Here is a 22,580-nt window from a genome sequence, read left to right as displayed (position 1 = left end):
TTGAAAACCTACAGCACAATACAGGCCCTTTGACCCACAAAGTTGTACCCTACCATCCTTTCCATGTCTCATTGGAACATACCTACTCAGAACTTTTGGCTGCCCACCCTCCCACATAAGAATGCTGAGGACTTGATCTGAAATGTCCAGGACCCTGAAATGCCCTCCCCCACTTCCCTTCTGTGTCACAGAGGCAGACTTGGTGCCAGAGACCTGACCACTGTGACTTTCCTCTTTTAGGTCACCCCCCACGCCCACAACAGTATCCAAAGTGATATTCCTGTTGTTGTGGCGACTGGTCACAGGGGTACTCTGTACTGGCTCCTTAACTCTTTTCTCTTCCTGACTGTCACCCAGTTTCCTGTGTCCTGTACCGTGGGTGTAATTACCTCTTTATATGTCCTATCTATCACCTCACACAGCCTCCCGAATGATCTGGAGTTCATAGAAACATAGAAACATAGAAACATAGAACATCCAACTCCATAGCACATATTGTTAGAAGTTGCACTTCTCACAGTTGTAGTCATCGGGGACACTGGTGATCTCTTTGCCTTCCCATATCCCGCAAGCGTAGCATTAAACTATCCTGCCTGGCATTTCTACTCAACATACACAAAATGCTGGTGGAACACAACGGGCCAGGCAGCATCCATAGGAAGAAGTATAGTCAACATTTCGGATCAAGACCCTTCGTCCTGATGCTGCCTGGCTTGCTGTGTTCCACCAGCATTTTGTTTGTGTTGCTTGAATTTCCAGCAGCTGCAGATTTTCTCATGCTGGCATTTCTACTCTCCTAGCTGAGCATAATGAAGGGAAGGAAAATAACTTAACCTAGAGCTATTCTTTTTCTTTGCCCTCTTTGACTGAAGCCTCTGTTCAATGAAGCATTGAATAGTTAAAGCCCGAAGCTCACCACTCTGACTCTGTTCACTCCAACAATGGACACTGCTCTTGCCCTTGCCTTCTCTTCAATTTGCTCTTGCTATTCAATCCCAAGTGCCAAGTGGTCACTGGTCAAAGCTCTTTATCACTGCAGTGCCCCACTGCTGCCTTTTTCACTCAGGCAGTGGACCTGATTGAAGTTCTCTCCTCTCCAAACTTCCAATGTTTAGACTGGCCACTGGTCAAAGATCAATTTTTTAGACAATAATTCAGAATATATTCAACAGAATTCTTGGTGTTCCTCTGGGCAACCAATTTATGTGGGGACTTTTCAATTGGCACCACGAACGTGCCCGTGTTACAAAGTTCAAAATTCAAAGTAAATTTGATTATCGAAGTACATATATGTCACCATATATAAGCCTGAGATTCATAAATGTGGAAATTATTTATATTTTAATCTTTAGTGTCACGGAATTAAAGTGGGCCAATTTAGAAAAAAATGGTTCAATTGCAAATAATCTTAAAGCCGTTAATCGGAAATGATGCATATCAATTGATGCTTATTCAGCATAAATTTTAAAATGGACTAAAATGACAGTGGATAACTCACATTGGCATCTTATAAAAGAGTTGCCTTGATTTGCCAGTCTTTCTTTGCACCTCTTCTATGCCTGGCATATAATAGTGGATTAGCTTTTCCCTTAAGAATGAGTTTTAGATTACTTAAGATTCACAGTTGGGACAGCTGTCATGTTTGCTTAAGATAAATGTAATGACAATTATAATTTTATGTGATGTTCATCACATCAACCTTAACCCAGAATGTTTACTTAGCTGCCTGTTTAATGAACAGGCAATTTCGATTCTCTTTATAAATTGCTAGAAAAAGCCATGCATACTTGAGGGTGGTGGTACCTTGGGAACAATTACTTACAAGTATGATCAGATAATCAAAACTTATTGGTATATTTTTTTAAAAAATGTGTTAAAACTCAGCTTGAATTTTCTGCAATGAACTGTGAGCAGGGCAGTATGAATAAATATTAACATAAAACTGCCTATAGTCCTCTGCAGTTTCTAAACAGAATTCTCATTAGAAATACCATGTAAATGCCAGAACAGAAAGCTATCCTTTATTTGCTGTTGCCTTGAGGATGAGCAGAATAAAGTTCTGGCACAATCTTTAGAAGATTATGATCAGGAGTGCAGCAGTATTATTTCCCAGCTCTAGATCTGAAGGATTGTTTGAAGCTGGAGCCTACAGCAAGCTCACAGTCACCCAACCCTGCATGTTACAATCACAATACTTCTTTTCAAATTAGTCAGTGAAGATGCTGATGGTTTGACTGCCTGGACAGAAAAGACCAAATATATGGAAAGAGGACTCACAAAGGAGCTTGAAGCCCCAATACCAGGAACAAATCCTTGATCTGGTGCAGGATCTGAAAGCTCAACTTTTTGAGTTGGGAATAAAGGTCTGTGGGAAAGAATGACTCTCTCTTTCTCTATCTTCTCTCTCTCTCTCTCTCTCTCTCTCTTTCTCTTTCTCTCTACCACTAACAAATAGTTCCATTGAAGTTTATAGTCGGAGTGAAAGCTGTCACCGAATATTCAAGTATCTTTGCTGGGACAAACTAATTCACATGATTGGTCTAAAAGCATCTTTTGACAGAATGCTATAAAGGTTGATTCTCTTAATGTACAAGTATCCTAATTTGTTGATAAAATGTACAAATATCCTTGACCTTTGGCAGAATGATGCAAAATAGCTTAGCTAACAGTGCCTGGTTTGATATAGGTGAATTAAAATACCCCACCTTGTTATGTTTGGCTGATTCATATAAGATATCTCATGATTTTATCCTCTAACAAACCAAATCTCTTGACCAGCCAGACTCTTACTGTGGGTTGGTGGCATGTGCTCTGTAAAGGGTACTATCTGATTACATAGCTGTCCTTTTAATTTTAACTTATACTATACATTTCAACAGGATTTTTGAAGACTGACTTTTGTTTGTATTAATGTCTACTATCCACATAATTCTATAACTCCTGAGTTATCACTAACTCTGGGATCCATAATTGGATGAAAAGGAAGATAATATTTAACTGCAGAAGAAAATATGTGTGAAATTAGTGCGTTTGTCTTTGGATCCCTTACACCAAATATCAGAACCATCCCAACAAAATAATGAGTAGATATGACTGTCTTCCGTAAATGCTATTTATTTTTACTTAACATTGAAGTGATGGAGAACTTCAATATTAAGCTTAGCTAAAGCTTATAGTAAAATGTTTCTTGCAAGCTGCCAGATTTCTTGCATCAGCAAAGAAAATTGATGCAGCAGCAAAACGCTGGGAAGTGTTTTGAAAAATTTTGGTGGTTTCTGAAAAATGATTACAGGCTATGATTTTTTACAGTATTAAAACCCAGTATTAAAATTTTGAATTTAGATCTCAAAATTCAGAAGAAAGCTTTGTTACTTGTAATAATGACAATATTTAAGAGGCATTTTGTACAGACGCATGAACTGGCAGGTAATTGAGGGACATTCGTTGCATGCAGGCAGATGTGCAGTTTAAACTGCATCGTAGTTGGCACAGATATTGTGAGTTGGTATTTCATTCAGGAAAAACAGATATTGGAAGCTTAGAGCAGAAGCCAACAGCAATTAGTTACATATCTGTCAAAATGTATGGATTTAGCCCGAGTGTTGAGAGAGAGAGAGACACTCAAGCAGATCACCATTTCATTGACTTCCATGAGAACTGTTGCAGAATTTAAAGAAAAAGAAAAACAGTAAGTGCTAGGCCAACAGGGCCATTAACTAAAACTCTCAAACTGAAAGTTAATGTCAAAACTGCAGCTGGAAGCAATAACTAATTGTAAATAAATACCACTCCTTGAAAGTGTCAGTCAAAATGGTAGTCTTCTCTCCCAGAAAAAGATGAGGGTAATCAGGGAGTGTAAACATTGCTGTGCTTTTGGTCAAATGTCAACAAGACCAGAGCAGAGTGTAAAGAAGGGAGTTAACTGCCACCAAAGTGGAACACTAATTGGCTAGAATATGCATACTCACGAGCACGACTGTCGAACCTGTTGCGCAGCTTGCTGGAGCAGGAGTGTAGACACTACAGCAGAGTCCACGGTTGTGACAATATCAAATGTATGGTTGCTTTGTATTTGTAATTGCTGAATGCTAAGGCATGTTTGAATTTCTAAGTAGCGTTTAGCAACTGAAAAAATGCTCATGCACAAACTTTTGTCAGATGCACGCATCATAGCTCCATCATCCAATGCCTGGAGACTCAAAATTCCAGGTGGAGATCTCCATTTGAGACCAGGCATCCTTGGCAGTTTGCTGGTAATTTTCAACCCCATGATGGAAAAAAGATCAAACTTCTTTGAGCACTTCTGCTAAAAGTGGGGAACTTCCCCAGTGGCCAAACATGTTAATTCCGATTCCTATTCTTATTCCAACATGTTCGTCCATTGCCTCCATTCTGGCAAAAAAAATTCCCTCCCACTCCCCTCTGCTTCTGTTCCCATTCTGGTGTCTTATCTCTTCTCATCTGCCTATCACCTACCACTAAGATCCCTCCTCCTCCCCTTTCTCCTGTTATCCAGTCTCCTCTCCTATCAGATCATTTCTGTCTGGCTATTTACCTTTCCTAACCACTTGGCTTCACCTATCACCTTCTAGCTATCCCCCTTCCCCTCCTCCCACCTTTTTATTCTGGCATCTTCCCCCTTCCTTTCCAGTCCTGATGAATGGTCTTGGACCAAGACGTTGACTGTTTATTGATTTTCATAGATGCTGCCTGACCTGCTCAGTTCCTGCACAATTTTGTGTGTGTTGCTTTAGATTACCAGAACCTGCACTGCACATCAATGGCTCTGCCATGGAGAGAGTGAAAAGCACACATTTTCTTGATGTGCACATAATGGATGACCTATCCTGGACCTACAACACCTCCTTACAAGTCAAGAAGGCACAGCAGCATCTACATTTTCTGAGGAGATTGAGGCATGCAAGGCTCCCTGCCCCCATTTTTACAACTTTCTACAGGAGCACCATCAAGAATGTCCTTTTTGGTGGTATCATTGTGTGGCACAGAAGCTGCAAGGTATCAGACTGCAATACCCTATAGAGGACAGTCAAAACCACTGAGGATTGTTGGGGTCTCCCTCCCCATTATTTGGAACATTTAAGGGGATTATTGAGCAGACAAAAGGTCCAAAGCATTGTTGAGGATCTCTAACACCCATCCAATAATCTCTTTGATTCACTACCATCAGGAAGGAGGCACAGAAGGACAAGGACTACCAGACTGGGTAACAGCTTCTTTCCTCATACTGTGAAACAAATGAATACCCTGTCAGGACCGAGGTCTCACCACTAGGACACTGATCTGTTTACTGTACTGTTTAATCTTTACTGTTTACCTGTGCTGCACTTTACTATCTGCATTTTGAATTATTTATAGTATAATATTTTTGTTTATGTGCAGTATATGATATACAGTATGTTGTGTTGGTTCGCTGTAGTCTAGAGGGATTTTGCTTTGTTTGGTTGTATATATATATATACACACACACAGTCAGATGACAATTAACTTGAACATGATGCTTATCAGTCAACTTATTAAATCAACAAGAAATGATGCTCTAAATTTAGGAAATCAGCTTCCCTGTACTTTTGCAGATGACATTCATGTAAGGTTAATAAACAAGGTAGTTATTTTGATGACATTCATCTGGTGTCTTGATTGAAATCTCCCAAATCACAGTGCCAAGCTCTGGAAGATGTCCTGCTGGCCTCATTTTGAATTAGCAATTATCAATTGGAAATGGTGGTGAATGTTTTGAGCATCAGTCTTTGTCACAAACTAAGAATCCAAGTCACATTCAGTAATTGCAAATATCTTAGGTCATGATTTTATGCCCATTAAAGCAATGTAAATTACATCAAAAGTTACATTGAACTGACTGCACATGATTATCTGTCATATAATTGTTTTGCTGTTTTAGCTTCTAGCTTGATAACTGTTATTCATGAAACAAATGTACTTGAAAATTTATTTTACATGAAAGTTAATATATCGATATTTAATGGGGTCACTAATACATTTTGATTCTTGTCAGTCACAGCACTTTATTAAAGATAATACTGAAGCCCCTATTATGTCTGATTATTGGTTATGCACATTTATGCATTCAAAATACCTGAGGCATTTGCTATGTTTTCTATTTTTTGTACTGGGCTCATGGCAGCCCTATTTATTTATGATACAGCAGAAACTTCCAAATTTGACTTTAGCACTGAACTATGCTTCATATTTCTCAACATATTTTTGTTTCTTATTTTCAACATTCACTTTAAGTTCTCTTACAAATTTTAAATATATATTCTCTATTTATACCTTCTTGAGATTTTTATTTGCTCTTTTGTAATTTGATCTCTTCTACTTTCCACTCAGATACCTTTTCTTTTTTCTCTTCTCACCTCTCTATGTACAACCCACTCCCATCACCACTTTCTCTAATTCTCAACAACAGTCCCGCCTCTATTACCAGTCCTGATGAGAGGACTGAAATGTTTTTCCCTCTGCCTGATGATGTCTGTTCTGATGAATATTGCCAACACATCACGTCATCGAGGCGAGGAGGTGTTCAGCACTCTCTACCAGCCTCTCACGTGCTGCGCCCAGAGGAAAGTCCATGCGTTCCCCCTTGATGCTGTTGGAGGTTGGTACTGCAGTCCTAGGTCTTGGGCATGCTTTATTGAACTCAGTTTGTGGATTGGACTCTTTTGTTCATGTTAGGATCTGTTTCTGGTTGCTCCTTTTTTTGTTGATTTTCTGGGTGTCTTTTAATTGGTGCAGCCTGCAGATAATGAACACTGAGGTGACCTGAATATCACATCAAAGTTGCTGGTGAACGCAGCAGGCCAGGCAGAATCTCTAGGAAGAGGTACAGTCGACATTTCAGGCCGAGACCCTTCGTCAGGACTAACTGAAGGAAGAGTTAGTAAGAGATTTGAAAGTGGGAGGGGGAGAGGGAGATCCAAAATGATAGAAGACAGGAGGGGGAGGGATGGAGCCAAGAGCTGGACAGGTGATAGGCAAAAGGGGATATGAGAGGATCATGGGACAGGAGGCCCAGGGAGAAAGACAAGGGGGGGGGGAAACCAGAGGATGGGCAAGGGGTATAGTCAGAGGGACAAAGGGAGAAAAAGGAGAGTGAGAGAAAGAACGTGTGTATAAAGATAAATAACGGATGGGGTATGAGGGGGAGGTGGGGCATTAGCAGAAGTTAGAGAAGTCAATGTTCATGCCATCAGGTTGGAGGCTACCCAGACGGAATATAAGGTGTTGTTCCTCCATCCTGAGTGTGGCTTCATCTTTATAGTAGAGGAGGCCGTGGATAGACATGTCAGAATGGGAATGGGATGTGGAATTAAAATGTGTGGCCACTGGGAGATCCTGCTTTCTCTGGCGGACAGAGCGTAGTGTTCAGCAAAGCAGTCTCCCAGTCTGCGTTGGGTCTCGCCAATATATAGAAGGCCAAATCGGGAGCACCGGACGCACTATATTACCCCAGCCGACTCACAGGTGAAGCGTCGCCTCACCTGGAAGGACTGTCTGGGGCCCTGAATCGTGGTGAGGGAGGAAGTGTAAGGGCATGTGCAGCACTTGTTCCGCTTACAAGGATAAGTGCCAGGAGGGAGATCAGTGGGGAGGGATGGGGGGGACAAACGGACAAGGGAGTTGCGTAGGGTGCGATCCCTGCGGTAAGCAGAGAGAGGGGGCGAGGGCGCTTAATGGTGGGATCCCGTTGGTGGTGGCGGAAGTTACGGAGAATAGTATGTTGGACCCGGAGGCTGGTGGGGTGGTAGGTGAGGACCAGAGGAACCCTATTCCTAGTGGGGTGGCGGGAGGATGGAGTGAGAGCAGATGCGCATGAAATGGGGGAGTGCGTTTGAGAGCAGAGTTGATGGTGGAGGAAGGGACGCCCCTTTCTTTAAAAAAGGAGGACATCTCCCTCGTCCTGGAATGAAAAGCCTCATCCTGAGAGCAGATGCGGTGGAGACGGAGGAGTTGCGAGAAGGGGATGGCGTTTTTGCAAGAGACAGGGTGAGAAGAGGAATAGTCCAGATAGCTGTGAGAGTCAGTAGGCTTATAGTAGACATCAGTGGATAAGCTGTCTCCAGAGATAGAGACAGAAAGATCTAGAAAGGGGAGGGAGGTGTCGGAAATGGACCAGGTAAACTTGAGGGCAGGGTGAGAGTTGGAGGCAATTTAAAAAAGTCAACGAACAATCTATGTTCCGCACCTATTCTGGTATCTGTCCCCCACTTTTCCTTTGCTACATCGACGACTGCATTGGCGCTGCTTCCTGCACGCATGCTGAGCTCGTTGAATTTCCAGCATCTGCAGAATTCCTGTTGTTTGCTGACCTGAATATGCCTGGACTCTTTTGATTTTGTGTATTATATTCTGTTTTTATTGCTCATTTTTGTTTTCCATTGCACAATTTGTTTTTTAGTGCATGGGTTGGGAGTTTTGATGTTTTTTCTTTGAACGAGTTCCATATTTCGTGGCTGTCAGCATGGAACACAAATTTCAGGGTTGTATACTGCATACATAATTTGATAATAAATATACTTTGAATCTTTGACTGTTGGAATCTTCATTTCAAGGACAATTTTGGCTTTATTAGTCTCTTCTGTGGATTGATACTTGACACCGATCTGTATACTGAAATTGGACATGAAATTGGGTTTTAACATTGGCAGTCGTCAGACAAGTGAATTAAACTTTTCTGAATTAGTTTCATTGCTATTACCCATCAGAGCTCACGTTCACATTCCCGAACATTCCTAACATTCACTATATACAATATAATGCAGACTACTAACACATGGTGGAACAAATTAATTGGTGTGTGAAATTGTTGGTATGACCACAAGGGATAACAAGTCATGGTATTTTAGGAATCGGCGTCTGTTTTATTTTTACCACACTCTACTATTTACATTGTTTTCCTACAAACAGATATTCCCAAGATCAAAACCGGGAAAATAATTGAATAAGTCTCAGAATGTGAAGCCTCGCAGATCACCTCTAAATAATATATAAATCGGGCTTCCTCGCAGACTCTCAGAAGAGGTAATTTGCTATCATAACTGATCTAGTCTCTTTACAGTAGCAAGTCTTTGGAACATGTGAAAAAACTGGAGCACCTGAAACGAACCTATGTAATTACAATGACATTGTAAATCCCTTACAGATGGAGCTGGAGGTCAGAGTCAGAATCTGAAACTGGTTTATTATTACTGGCATATTTAGTAAAATTTGCTGTTTTGCAGCAGTAACGTACAATATATTAAGAATTACTCTAAGTTACAATAGGATATATAAAAATAAGTTATTGCAAAATGAGAGAAAAAAGAGAGGTAGTATTCATGGTCCATTCAGAAATCCAATGGCAGAGCGGAAGGAACTTTTCTTAAGTGTGTGCCTTCTGGATCCTGTGCCTCCTCCCTGATGGTAGTAACAAGAAGAGGGCATGTCCTGAATGGTGAGGGTCCTTAATGATGGATGCCACCTTCTTGAGACATCACCTATTGAAGATATCCTCAAAGGTGGGAGCTGAACCCAGGTCTCTGTAGCTATGTGAGAACAGCTCCTTCATCTGTATCAATGCATCATCCGAAGCTTCCACCCTCCCTAGCTCAGTATCTGTATTTTGGCCTGTATCCTTATTTCCCACTCTTTTTAACCATAGGACTAATAATCAAAATATAGCCCACCCTAATGATTTATCCATGTGCCAGCTTTCAATGTTCCTTCCTCTTCCCCAGCTCAATCAAGTCAATAAACACTGTTTACCTTCAATTCTAACATCTGAGCTTTCCCCGTTTTGCTGTTGCATCATTGACAAACAGTGTGGGCACGTGGCCAAGTGGTTAAGGCATTGGACTAGCGAACTGAAGGCCGTGAGTTCGAGCCCCAGCCGAGGGAACATGTTGTGTCCTTGAGCAAGGCACTTAATCACAGATTGCTCTGCGATGACACTGGTGCCAAGCTGTATGGGTCCTAATGCCCTTCCCTTGGACAACATTGGTGTCGTGGAGAGGGGAGACTTGCAGCATGGGCAACTGCTGGTCTTCCATACAACCTTGCCCAGGCCTGCGCCCTGGAGGGTGAAGACTTTCCAGGCGCAGATCCATGGTCTCGCATTGACAAACATGCCTTAAGGTGTCAAAGTCCTAACTCTGAATTCCCAAGTCTCCTCATTTTTTTAATATCAAGTTACAATTTGAAGATAAAATTCTTACAGCTGGAATTCATCACCAATGCCAAATATGCCAGGCAGCAATGATTACACGTTACACTTTCTCTCCTAAATTCAAAAGGAAGAATTTCATGACTCAGCAGAATTCACAAAAGCCAAAGAATAATGATGGGATAGCAACATGTAAAGAAGATTGGATGAATGTCAGAAGGCAAAGAGAGGGAATAAAACTGGCCTCTACTGGCTGGCTGCCAATGACTAGTGGTCTTCCACAAGAGTCGGTGCTTTGTTTGCCACTTTTCACATTATATATTAATGGTATGGAAGACAGAATTGATAGCTCTTTGGCCACATTTGCAGATGATACCAAGCTAGGTGGAGAGGGAAGTAGTGCTGAGATAACAGAGAATCTAAAGAAGGGCATAGGCAGATTAGGAAAATAGGCAAAGAAGGGAAAGATGGAATACAGTGTAGGGAAATGTATGACTTTGATAGAGGAAATAAAGATGTACATTATTTTCTAAAAGGGGAGAAAATTCAGAAATCAGAATAGCAAAGGAACTTAGGAGTCCTAGTGCAGGATTCCCTAAAGGTTAACTTGCAGATTGAGTCTGTAGTAAGGAAGGCAAGTACAATGTTAGCATTCATTTCAAGAGGACTAGAAGATAAAAACAAGGGTGTAATGCTGAGACTTTATAAAGCACTGGTCAAATTACATTTGGACTGTTGAGAGCAGTTTGGAGCCCCATATCTAAGGAATGGTGTGCTGGAATTGGAGAGGATCCAGAGGAGGTTCACAAGAATAATCCCCGGAATGAAAGGGTTAATGTATGAGGAGTGATTGATGGCTCTGAGCCTGTACTCGCTGGAGTTTATAGGAATGAGGTGGGATCTCAATGAAAGCTACTGAATATTCAATGGCCTGGATAGTGTGAACATGGAGAGGATGTTTTCAATAGTGGGAGAGTCTAGGACCAAAGTGCACAGCTTCAGAATAGAAGGACATCCCTTTAGAACAGTGGTGATAAAGAATTTCTTTAGGCACAGGATGGTGAATCTCTGGAATTGATTGCTACAGATGGCTGTGGAGGCCAAGTTATTGAGTATATTTAAAACAGAGTTTGAGGGGTTCTTGATTAGCAAGGGCATTAAAGGTTACATGGAAGAGGCAAGAGAATAGGGTTAAGAGGGAAAATAAATCAGCTATGATCAAACAGCAGTGCAGACTCAGTGGGCTAAATGGCCTAATTTTGCTTCATTTCTATTTGCTTTAGATTTATCTTAAGCAATGATTCACACTTTTGATGTCAATGATGAATGTAACTTTCATTCTCTGAGGATCTTCAATAATGTTTGAATGTGAATGTATATAGCAGGTTAGAAGACTATCTAAACTACCAAGTCATTTGCAGAAACAAATTACTGATGAAAATACAATTGAACTGGATTTAATATCTTACCTTGACCTTTCTGTTTACAAAACAATGCAGCAAAACCCAGCAAAAAAAAAACAAAAAATTTTAAGCAGAAACGGGGTGACTTAGATTATTTGCAATTGTTTAAAAAATAGCATCTATCAAGTGGGCAGCCAAATCCCAAAATGAATTAATCACCTTTTGTAAGTATCTGTTAATCACATTTATTGCAGTCTGTTGAGGAGGTTCCAAAAGTTTAGTTGATCCTCATGGATTCAAGGAAAAAAAATCTCTCGAGCTTTGGAAAATACGTTTTTTCTTTTTGCATTTGGAAGCTGTTAGCCTTATGAATATTTGACAATAAGTAGTTCTTATTAGTTATGTTTATGTATGTTTATATGATGAGCTAGACCCTGGTTTTATACCATAATACCATAAGATATAGAAGCAGAAGTAGGCCATTCAGCCCATTGAGTCTGCTCCACCATTCAATCATGGGCTGATCCAATTCTTCCAGTCGTCCCCGCTCCCTTGCCTTCTCCCCATACCCTTTGATTCCTTGACGAATCAAGAACCTATCTATCTCTGCCTTAAGTATACTCAATGACTTGGCCTCCACTGCCGCTCATGGCAACAAATTCCACAGATTTGGCACCCTCTGACTAAAGTAATTTCTCCACATCTCTGTTCTAAATGGAAGAACTTCGATCCTGAAGTCGAGCCCACTTGTCCTAGACTCCCCTACCATGGGAAATAACTTTGTCATATCTAATCTGTTCAGGCCTTTCAACCTTTGGAATGTTTCTATGAGATTCCCCCTCATTCTCCTGAGCACCAGGGAATACAGTCGAGGAGCTGCCAGATGTTCCTCATACGGCAACTCTCTCATTCCCGGAATCATTCTCGTGAATCTTCTCTGAACCCTCTCCAACGTCAGTATATCCTTTCTAAAATAAGGAGCCCAAAACTGCACACAATACTCCAAGTGTGGTCTCACGAGTGCCTTATAGAGCCTCAACATCACATCCCTGCTCTTATATTCTATACCTCTAGAAATGAATGCCAACATTGCATTCGCCTTCTTCACCACCAACTCAACCTGGAGGTTAACCTTCAGGGGATCCTGCACAAGGACTCCCAGGTCCCTATACATCTCTGCATTTTGAATTCTCTCCCCATCTAAGTAATAGTCTACTCATTTATTTCTTCCACCAAAGTGCATGAGCATACACTTTCCAACATTGTATTTCATTTGCCACTTCTTTGCCCATTCCCCTAAAATATCTAAGTCTCTCTGCAGGCTCTCTGTTTCCTCAACACTACCCGCTTCTCCATGTATCTTTTCCTGTCTTCAAACTACCACCATTGAATCGGAGGCAGAGAAGACTTAAGTTCCATACCACAAGGTTCAGGAACAGTTATTACTCTACAACCATTAGGCTCCTGAATCTGATAACTTCAATCACCATAAACATGAACTGATCCTATGATCTGTAGATTCCCTTTCAAGGACTTCTTACAACACATGTTCTCAGATTTATATTTTATTTGCATAGTTTATCTTCTTTTCAGCATTGTTTGTCAGCCCTTGTTTATTTATAGATTTGGACTCACCTACTCTGGGGATAAGACTGTTTAGTCTACTACCTGCATAGGCAGAGGCTAAAGAGCAAGATTCCAGAAATAAAGACAACAAAGAGGTGGACATGACAGGCAGAGGAATGACTATGGGATTTCTTTGAGTCGGACTGGGATGTGTTTGAGGACTCATCAGAGGACCTGAACAAAATGGTCAGGGATGTCAAGGTCTTTATAAAAACAGTTGTGGATGAATGTGTCCCCACAAGATCATTCAGTGTCTTCCCCAACCAGAAGCCCTGGATGAACCAAGAGATCTGCAATCTGCTGAGGGCCAGATCAGTGGCGCTCAGGTCTGACGTCCAGGTAAAATACAAAAGGTCTCGGTATGACCTCTGGAAACCCAGCTCACACGCAATGTGGCAATTCCAGACTAAACTTGAATCAAAGAAGGATGCTAGATAGCTGTAGCAGAACTTGAATGCAACCACCTCCTACAAAGTGAAATTGAGTGATGTAGGTAGCAGGGTGAGCTCCCTGATGAGCTCATTGTCCTTTATGCTCTCTTTTACAGATAAAACATGGAGGCAACTTCACAAACTTCCACAGCCCCTGAAGACCTTGTGATCTCAGTCTCTGATGCTGACATGAGAGCATCCTTTAGGAGGCAAACCCATGAAAAGTATCCAGCCCAGACAGGGTACCTGGCTTAGTACTAAAGACCTGTGCTGATTAACTGGCCGAAGTGTTCACTGATGTCTTTAACCTTTCACTTTGGCAGTCTGAGTAAACACCTACTTGAAGCATGATTCAGTATGCATCACTGTCTGGTATGGAGGGGCTACTGCACAGGACTGAAAGAAGCTGCAGAAGGTTGTAAATCAAGTCAGCTCCATCTTGGGTACTAGCCTACAAAGTACCCAGGACATCTTTAGGGAGCGATGTCTCAGAAAGGCAGCGTCCATTATTAAGGACCTCCAGCATCCAGGCCATGCCCTTTTCTCACTGTTACCATCAGGTAGGAGATACAGAAGCCTGAAGGCACACACTCAGCGATTCAGACACAGCTTCTTCCCCTCTGCCACCCGATTCCTAAATAAACTTTGAAGCTTTGGACACTACCTCACCTTTTTAATATACAGTATTTCTGTTTTTGCACATTTTTTAATGATCTATTCAATATGTGTAATTTACTTGTTTATTTATTATTATGTTTTATTTTATTTATTATTACTATTTTTTCTGTCTCTGCTAGATTATGTATTGCATTGAACTGCTGCCACTAAGTTAACAAATTTCATGTCACATGCCGGTGATAATAAACCTGATTCTAATTCTGATTCTGACTGGTGCCGAAGAATAGTGTGGTATCGTGGCAACCCACTTTCTAGCACACACGAACCGGCTCACAAAACAGCGCGCAGGCAGAGGGCCGGCCCCAGAGAGGGCGCCAGGCCATCTTCACCAGCAGGGGGAAAATCCCGCGCGCGGAAAGGGTCTGGGAATATGCATTCCCCACAGCAGTCCCGCCCAGGGAGGGCAGGAATGGGAAGGTTTTAAAGCAGGCCGCGAAGTTTGAATAAACCTCTTTCATCGCAACTCCAACTCACCGACTACGTGTGGTTATTTTAGCGCAGTGTGCAGCACACCGCTACAATTGGTGACCCCGACGGCCCAAACGATATTTGGACCAGAGATGACCAACGTCGCATCTGTTCATGCAGTTTCGTTAAAACTGCCAAGCTTTTGGCCGCTGCGACCCCATCTGTGGTTCGAACAATCAGAAGCACAATTCCACATTCGGCAGATAACCTCGGAGTCCACTCGCTACTACTACGTGCTGAGCTCACTCGACCAGGAGACTGCTGCACAAGTTGAGGAGTTTATACAGTCGCCCCCGGAGGACGGCAAATACACAGCATTCAGAGCCCTGCTCATAAGGACTTTCGGACTCTCACGGCGCGAACGAGCACGCTGCTTAATGCATCTGGATGGTTTGGGAGACAGGCCGCCGTCAGCACTAATGAATGAAATGCTGGCCCTGGCTGAAGGACACAAACCCTGCCTCATGTTTGAGCAGGCGTTCCTAGAGCAACTGCCTGAGGACATATGCCTGCTGCTGTCCGACGCAGATTTCAGCAACCCCCGGGAGGTGGCAGCCTGAGCAGATGTGCTGTGGAATGCCAGGAAAGAGAGAGGGGCGCCCGTCACACAGATCACCAAGCCGCGTGCCCAACGACAGACCAGACCAGGCCCGGCAGCAGAGCCTACAAAACCCGACGACGGGAGTGAGGAGCCCAACGAACGATGGTGCTTCTACCACCAGTGGTGGGGTACAGAGACCCGCCGCTGCAGACCACCCTGCAAATTCTCAGGAAACGCCAGGGCCAGCCGCCGCTGATGGCTACGGCGGCTGGCCATCGGGACAGCCTCCTGTACGTCTGGGACAAGCAGTCGGGACGCTGCTTTTTGGTCGACACCGGAGCAGAGATCAGTGTCTTACCTCCAACGAGTTACGACACCCGCAACAGAGAACCGGGACCCACGCTGAGGGCCGCAAATGGCAGCACAATACGAACAGTTCAGCTACAGTTCAGCTCCAGCCGATTCACATGGGACTTCACACTGGCTGCCGCGGCCCAACCACTCCTGGGGACAGATTTTCTACGAGTCCACAGCCTGCTGGTCGATCTGCAAGGGAAGTGATTAGTCCACACCAAGACTTTTCAGACGTTCTCCTTGGGTGAAGTAAAGTTGCCAGCCCCACACCTGGACTCCATCACGCTGTCCGACGATGAATTCACCAGGGTCCTGGCAGATTTCCCATCAGTACTGACACCGCAGTTCACGACAGCCATGCCCAGACACGGAGTACAGCACCACATCTCGACCCAGGGACCACCCCTCCACACCCGTCAAGCTCCGACTGGCGAAGGAGGAGTTCAAGAAGATGGAGGAATTGGGGATCATATGACGGTCCGACAGCCCATGGGCCTCCCCACTTCACATGGTGGCCAAGGCAACGGGGGGATGGAGACCATGAGGTGACTACCGCAGACTGAACAAGGCTACAACGCCAGACCGCTACCCTGTGCCGCACATTCAAGACTTCACAGCAAACCTACATGGCGCAAGGATCTTTTCGAAGGTAGACCTCATCCGGGAATACCATCAAATCCCTGTACATCCGGACGACATCCCCAAAACAGCACTTATCACCCCGTTCGGACTTTTCGAATTCCTCCGAATGCCGTTTGGTCTAAAGAATGCCGCACAGACTTTCCAGCGGCTAATGGATGCGGTGGGACGCGACCTGGACTTTGCATTCATCTATTTGGACGACATCCTCATAGCCAGCAGTAGTCGTCAGGAGCATCTGTCCCACCTCCGCCAGCTCTACTCCTGCCTGAGCGAATTCGGCTTTACAATCAACCCAGCCAAATGCCAGTTCGGAGTCGACACCATCGAATTCCTGGGCCACAGGATTACTAAAGACGGGGCAACCCCTCTGCCCGCCAAGGTAGACGCGGTCTGCAACTTCCCCCGACCCAACACAATCAAAGGCTTGCAGGAATTCGTGGGTATGGTGAATTTCTACCACCGTTTCCTCCCCTCAGCAGCCTGAACCATGCACCCCCTGTTCACTCTAATGTCGGGTAAGGGCAAGAACATTACCTGGGACGAAGAGGCCGCAACCACTTTCGTTAAAACCAAAGAAGCCTTGGCAAACGCCGCGATGCTAGTGCACCCCAGAACGGACGTTCCTACTGCCCTCACGGTGGACGCATCCAACACGGTAGACGGTGGAGTGCTGGAACAACTCATCGAGGGTCGCTGGCAACCCCTGGCATTCTTCAGCAAACACCTACGACCACCTGAACTCAAATACAGTGCTTTCGACCGGGAGCTATTGGCACTATACCTGGCAATCTGGCATTTCAGGTACTTCTTAGAAGTTAGGCCCTTCACTGTGTTCATAGACCACAAACCGCTTACCTTAGTGTTTACTAAGGTGTCCGACCCCTGGTCGTCCCGCCAGCAGCGACATCTGTCCTACATCTCCGAGTACACGACGGACATCCGGCATGTCTCGGGAAAGGACAATGTTGTGGCGGACGCACTATCCAGACCTACCATACAGGCCCTGTCCCAGGGGGTGGACTATGCAGCGCTGGTAGAGGCACAGCAGGCAGACGCTGAGATCCCTAGTTACAGGACTGCAGTCTCCAGTTTGCAGCTCCAAGACCTCCCCGTAGGCCCAGGTGAGAGGACCCTACTATGTGACGTAGCTAATGGCCAACCCCGCCCCGTCGTCCCAGCAGCCTGGCGCCGGCGGGTGTTCGAATCCATTCACAACTTAGCGCACCCCTCCATCAGGACAACTGTCCGACTGGTCCCCAACAGGTTCGTGTGGCATGGGCTGCGTAAACAGGTCAGTGAATGGGCCAAAACGTGCATGCTGTGCCAAACGGCCAAGGTGCAGCGGCACACCAAGGCTCCGCCGCAGTGGTTTGAACCCACCCGCCGGAGGTTCGACCACATCCATGTGGATATCGTGGGGCCCCTGCCAGTGTCACGAGGAGCGCGGTATCTCCTAACTATCGGAGACTGGTTCATGAGATGGCCAGAGGCGGTCCCGCTCACCGACACCACCTCTGAATCCTGCGCCCGAGCACTGATTGCAACCTGGGTAGCCCGCTTCGGGGTACCGGCCCACATTACCTCCGACAGGGGAGCCCAGTTCACCTCCAGCCTGTGGTCAGCTATGGCCAACCTTTTAGGATCGCAGCAACACCACACAACTGCCTACCACCCACAGTCGAATGGACTAGTGGAGCCCTTCCACCGTCACCTGAAATCGGCTCTCATGGCCCGCCTGGAGGGGCCTAACTGGGTGGACGAGCTTCCCTGGGTCCTGCTCGGAATCCGCACGGCGCCCAAGGACGATCTGCACACCTCGTCGGCTGAGTTGGTGTACGCCGCACCCCTGGTCGTCCCAGGAGAGTTCATACCAGCCTCAAGGGGGCAAGAGGAAGAACCCACAGCAGTCCTGGACAGACTACGTGAGAGGCTTGGTAACCTGGCCCCCATACCCACTTCACAGCACGGACAGAGCCCGACCTGCGTACCCAAAGACCTGCAGAACTGTAAGTTTCTTTTTGTACGACGGGGCGGACACCGGGCATCGCTACAGCGGCCCTATGAGGGGCCGTTTAAGGTGATCAGGAACAACGGGTCCACATTCGTGCTGGACATTGGGGGGAGAGAGGAGGTTTTCACAGTGGACCGACTCAAACCAGCCCATGTGGACTTGGCGCAGCCGGTCCAGGCTCAGGCACCGCGGCGCAGGAGCAGACCTCCCAAACAGAGGCCAATCCAGACTGTGGACATTGGGTGAGGTATCGCCGGTTCTGGGGGGGGGGGGGCGGTGGTTATGTGGCGACCCACTTTCTAGCACACACGAACCGGCTCACGAAACAGCGCGCGCAGGCAGAGAGACCAGCCCCAAAAAGGGCGCCAGGCCATCTTCACTAGCAGGGGAAAATCCCGCGTGCGGAAAGGGTCTGGGAATATGCATTCCCCACAGCAGTCCTGCCCCAAGGAGGGCGGGATCGGAAGGCTTTAAAGCAGGCAGTGAAGTTTGAATAAACCTCTTTTATCGCAACTCCAACTCACCGACTACGTGTGGTTATTTTAGCGTTGTGTGTAGCACACCGCTACAGGATCCTACCTCAATGACTGTTGTCTAGTTGCATTTACATCCAATGTGGCGAAGTCCTTTGAGGGGTTGGTGATGAAACATATCAACTCCTGCATGAGGAGCAAATTAGATCCACTGCAGTTTGCTTACTGTAACAACAGGTCACCAGCAGATGCCATTTCATTGGCTCTTCACTCAAATTTCATGGCAAATTTTAATTGATGATAGAGTATAAAGATTATTGAAATACAACTTACTGATCCAACCGAATCTCAGTCTAGTCATTAATTGCACTTAAACGAGCATTTCTAAGCTCATAAATGCACACTTTTTAAAAAAATTCTGGTACTGGGGGAATTTGGAAGGAAGATATTTTTACTTAGATTGCCAATACAATGTAACATTAAAGTGAGAAGGAGGAAATATCCATCTCATGAAATTTACAGATAAAGGGCAAACAATTTTTGCACCAATAGAACAGCAGTACTAGTACCATTTTAAGATCGGTGAAGAGTGCCCATGAAATCACCATTAGTTCCTTGCTGACCTTCAATCAGCCTCTTTGAAAGGTACTGAATGACTGTTAACTGTGAAGCTTGCTGCATCTTTGAATTGACACTATATTATAGCCAGCAAAGCATGATTACAGAGTCAAGAAGGTTCGGGACAGTGAACTACTGAGGGTTTTGAAATTGTACTATTTTTCCAAATCTGGAGAGTGGCACTTAATACATCTCACTGATCGTAGTTGGAACTATAAAGTGTCCATTACTTTAACTAAAGCAATTATCCTTTTTTGAATCAACTTCAACAAACACATTTTTGTTTGTCTTATTTCTGTCAGTGCACAGAAAACATTATTCTATTCCTTGAGAATTGCATTTTTGAAGCAAAACAGCTCTAAATTTGCAAATTTTACAGTCACAAATTCATTGCTGCAGCAGCGCTTGTGTTAAATTTAATCTGTTACACGGCTATGCTCCTTGATCATCCTCAATTTGCTTGGAAAATGGTTAAAATATGCAGCAGTGAGCAGTGAGCATTGAGCAGAACAGCAACTTAGTAGCAGTGATCAAGTGTTCATTCAAGTTATCGGGGCTAAGAATTTTGTCACTCGCTGTAATTATTTTATGCACCATAAGGTAGAATTTTAACTGAAAATTAAGCATTAATTGTGATTGTCTGTTCTTTAACTTTCGGGAAATGAGTTCTCAGTTATCTGTGCTAATGGCACTTCAAGACAGAAGCCACTGGGAGGGGGGAAGTGACAGAAAGTGGTATCAATGGTTTGAAACAACAGCAGGAGCACACACTACAAGAGTTGCTTGAAATGGAAAATGAATGACACCTCAACGTTATTGAAAAGATCAAACCCAAGTGGGTTGCAGTTAGTGAGCCTGGCCGTGAAATATTGTCTCTACTGATTGATCCTTTTACAAAGGAAGTCCTTTGCACTTGATTTCAAATGAACCTAATCTAGTAATCCTTACTATTCATGACATTCTCAATGGCATAATGTTTCATTAGCTGTCAAAGGAGCATGTCTGTCCTTCTTCATCACTCACCCATCACGCAACAGAAAATCTGCTCCAAGATATCGCAACCAGTTGGTTCTAGTTGAGAAGAATCATTTCATGAACCACAAGGGAGGTAAGAGGCAGCCAGCCACATGTGATGCGATACCTACAGCCACCAGCTCAAGTACAGGAATTCATGCACGGTAAAGGGTAATTCTGATATGTTCACAGTATGTGATGATGCACTGGGCACAAATTGGCCTTTAGCATGGGCCAAGTGAATATAAACCAGATGAGCGAGTTTGCAGGTTCATTTTTTTTTGGGAGTGTGGTGTTCCTGGTAAAGCCAATGTCTATTATCCTTTCCTATATCCACATGAGTGCTTATAAGACATCTTCAAGAACTGCTGTGGACTTTCCAATACAGGGTACTTTCTCAACTGTCTTGGGGATAGAGTTCCAGAATATAAATCCAACAGTGTTAAGGTGCTAATGCTACATATCCAAGTTAGAATGGTGCATGTCCTGGAGGAAACACTGTAGGTGGTGATTTACTCATGCACATGAATTGTTATTGCTCTTAACAGCAAAAATCATGGGCTTTGTAGGCATTCTTAGAATGACGTCAGCAAATAACTGCAATGTATTTTGTATATGACACACTCAGTGAATCTGTGTCTACAAATATTGGATAGAATGAACATTTAAAATAGTAGTGAGGTATTGATTAAGAGGTTGAATTGCCTGAGAATATATTGCTTGTTAAATGCAGTTAGACATGCACTCATCTGGATATTCATTACAATCATAACTTGTGCCTTCTGAATGTGAAAAGACTTTGAAATGTCAGGAGATGAGTCACTCATGATAACACACCCAACTTTTGACCTTCTCTTGCAGCTGTACTATTTATATGGCTGGTCTATTTGTCTTATTAGTCGATAGTTAGACCCTTGCTGTTGATAGTGGTGATTTGGCAATTCTAACATAACTAATTATCAGAAGTACGGGGTCGGACTTTTTATGTTGAAAATTACCTTGTGTCCCAAATGTCATTTGCCATGTCAGCACACATGCTTGAATGCTGCCTTGTGATGGAAGGAAACGTCACTGATGAAGCTGCTGAAAATGGATTGGCCTAAAACAATTTCTCATCTTGGTAGTACAGTAAAATCAGGGATATGTAGATATGTAGCAGTTACAGATTGTACTTCTGCAGTTAGTGTCCACAGAATTCCATGAATGTTCATGAGCCACCAGATTTTTTTTTCACCTGTCTCAATTTAGAATGAATACAGTACCAACAGTTCAATAGTTTCATTTAATATCAGAGAAATGTATACAATATACATCCTGAAATTCATGTTCCTCGCAGACATCCACAGAAACAGAAGTAATCCAAAGAATGAATAGCAGTAAAAATGTTAAAACCGCGAAGTCCCCCACCCCCTCTCCCACGCACAAGCAGCAGCAAAACAACAACCCTCCCCCTCTCCCACTTACTTCAGCAAGAGAAAATATTAGCACCCTCCACCCACCAAGTTGTGTCTCCCACAGATGGGGGATTTGAAAGAATAATCTGTATGAAGTGATCGATTGATCTGCCTAAAAGCCCATGTGAAATGTACAGGGATTAGGGTGGGACCTGGAATTCGACTTCAATATCTGTGGAACCAGTCATTGTGTAGCATTTGAAGACTAAAATCTCAGATCCAAACTACATCATGCCTGCTTCTGAGTAAGCTAAAATTTCTACTACACAACCTCAGATTCCTCCCATTGTGCTCCTACATATCAGGAGTGTTCTTGGGATTTTGAAGGTGATTTTACAATTGCCATTCTCCCGGAAACCTTGTTGTTGACAACCTGTGAACTAGTTCAGATCAGTGATGCTTAAGATGGGTTAGTAACCATTACAGCCCAATACTGCTCAAGGACAGTCTTCACAGTTGTCGATGCAAGTGTTCAACCTTCATCAAACTTGGCACAGCCTCTGCAGCAAATGCTATATAAACAGAAAATTATCATGGCACAACCTTTAACACTGTTAAATTTCAACACAGTACACTGAAGTACCTTTGCCCAACACAAGCAAAACTGCACAATTCATATTGCCATCCACCAGAGTTCCATGCAAAGGCGCACATTGGGATTCAAAGTTTAAATGTGGCCAAGTCAGT

This window comes from Mobula hypostoma, chromosome 4 (genome assembly GCF_963921235.1).
Source record: "Mobula hypostoma chromosome 4, sMobHyp1.1, whole genome shotgun sequence".
In the NCBI taxonomy this organism is placed as follows: Eukaryota; Metazoa; Chordata; class Chondrichthyes; order Myliobatiformes; family Myliobatidae; genus Mobula; species Mobula hypostoma.
Note: the sequence above shows the minus strand (reverse complement) of the source record.